The following is a 2,069-nucleotide window of genomic DNA, read 5'->3' as shown; positions in this document are numbered from 1 at the left end:
GCTACATTACGGTACCTTCTGTATGCACCGTCCCCCCCCCCCCCCCCGTTCCCCCCCCCCCCCCCCCCCCCCCGTGAAACACACACCGCGCTCCGAGCTGCATCCAATCAGAGCTGCAGCAGTGAGCGCGTCATCCTGTTCTTTATTGAATTCATTATTGAATAAAGGTACATTTTTTTGTTCACATTTACCTGTTTATTAAAATTGCTGTCAATGTTCATTAAAATAAGCCCTCCTCTGAAAATAAGCCCTCTGGTGTTTTTCTGTCCAAAAAATTTAATAAGACAGTGTCTTATTATCGGGGAAACACGGTAAGAGTTGTTTTTTTTTATGATGGCTGAAACATGGGAATGTTTGTAGGCTGCAAGGAAGAAAACAGAAGATAAGGACAACAAAAAATAGACTAGGAAAGAACCAAGGGATGAAGGAATGGAGGGCACAGTGAGAGATGGAAAGTAAAATAAGTGTAAGGAATTATATCATAATAAAAGGAGTTTCATAGTTTGTGAACATGGAAGTAGAACACTTTGTGGGTTTGGGAAAGATCAAGGACAGGGCCATTTCTATTAGGTCATGGGAATTGAGTTAGACTGAGAAAGTTGGAATTTAATACTTTTGTGTCCAGACATCCAACTAGTTCTAAATTCCTTCCATTATATTACTGTAAAATCTCAATCTCCCACTTTTTACACACACACACACACACACAAGAATACATCTTCTACAAAAGAACTATATATTTTACAAAAAGCTTTTGTTAAAATACAGGTAAACTATATATCTGCAAAATTCCTCTCTTCTACTAATTGTTTAGTAATCCTGTCAAGAAGGAAATTAAGTTAGTGTGGCATGACCTGTTGTTGATGAATATATCATGACTTCACTTTATAGATGTTTGCCAACCATCTTTGTTCCAAGGAATTAAAGCCAAACTTACTGATTTATAGTTTGCAGACTATTCTCTTCCCTTTTAAAAATTATAACAATGAAAATTTCTAAGTCAATTAAAATGAAATAAAAAAAAAAACAAAAAAATTTAAAATGAAATTGTTTTGTTGTATATTGTCCTTGTTTAAACAAAAAAAAAATAATTTACAGCAAACAAAAGTAAGGAAGAGATTTTCTTAAAATGATTTAATTAATTCTCTAAGTCACAGAGGGTATCTTTCAATTCTGGTAAACCTACACTAAGTTTGATCAACAAATACAAATTATTATTTAATTCTCATTTTGATTAATCTAGATGATCTTGAACAGTTTTCATTTAAACACAAAGTCCCAAAGTTAAGGTGATATATCCTTTAAGCATTTAATTTTCAATCATCATAATAACTAATATTTTTATAGCATTTTATATTTAACAAATCATGTATTATCTCAAGTAGTTCTTACAATAATGCTAAGAAGCAGATAGTTACATCACTAATCCCCACCTTATAGATAAGAAACTGAGGTACTTCAGAGTTAAGTGACTTTGACATGTCATACAAATAAGTAGGAAAGGCAGAACTGAAACACAAGTCATCTGATTCCAAGTACAGTGTTCTTTTCACTAAACCACAGGGTCTGGTTTATAATCAAGAAAATTATTCTTTCATAATCAAAAAATGTCTTTCTTTTTTCAAAGTATCATAATATGATAATATAACCTGTTATACCAAGTTGGATCTAAAAATATTCTGCACTAAAATACAGAAATGAACACAGGCTCAAGTCTTGGCTCTGTGATATGCAAATTCCATAAATCTCTTTGATTCTCAGCACAATAATCTGTAAAATAATACTGCTTTCATTACCTAATTCCCAAAAATGTTGTCAAGAAAGCTCTTTGTAGGGCAGGTAGGTGGCGCAGTGAACAGAGTACTGGCCAAGGAGGTCAGAAGGACCCAAGTTCAAATACAGGCTCAGACACTTAACACTAGCTGTGTGACCTTTGGCAAGTCACTTAACCCCAGTTGCCCTGCCTTCCCCCTCCAAAAAGCAGGAGGGAGGGAGGGAGGAAGGAAGGAAGGAAGGAAGGAAGGGAAGGAAGGAAGGAAGGAAGGAAGGAAGGAAGGAAGGAAGGAAGG

The 2,069-nt window shown here is 35.2% G+C and overlaps 1 protein-coding gene and 1 long non-coding RNA gene across 7 annotated transcripts in view; one reads left to right on the top strand and one right to left on the bottom strand.

The window, feature by feature from the left end:
- The window catches only part of LOC138169992 (uncharacterized), a 713,900-nt gene that overhangs the window by 657,107 nt on the left and 54,724 nt on the right, over nucleotides 1-2,069 (top strand). The window lies entirely within an intron of this gene.
- TMX3 (thioredoxin related transmembrane protein 3) overlaps nucleotides 1-2,069 on the bottom strand; it is a 95,539-nt gene that overhangs the window by 66,818 nt on the left and 26,652 nt on the right. The window lies entirely within an intron of this gene.

Source organism: Petaurus breviceps, unplaced genomic scaffold (genome assembly GCF_028583685.1).
Source record: "Petaurus breviceps papuanus isolate PSGF00001 unplaced genomic scaffold, PetGlider_PUasm1.0 38, whole genome shotgun sequence".
In the NCBI taxonomy this organism is placed as follows: domain Eukaryota; kingdom Metazoa; phylum Chordata; class Mammalia; order Diprotodontia; family Petauridae; genus Petaurus; species Petaurus breviceps.
Note: the sequence above shows the minus strand (reverse complement) of the source record. Positions and strands in the feature narration are given on the sequence as shown.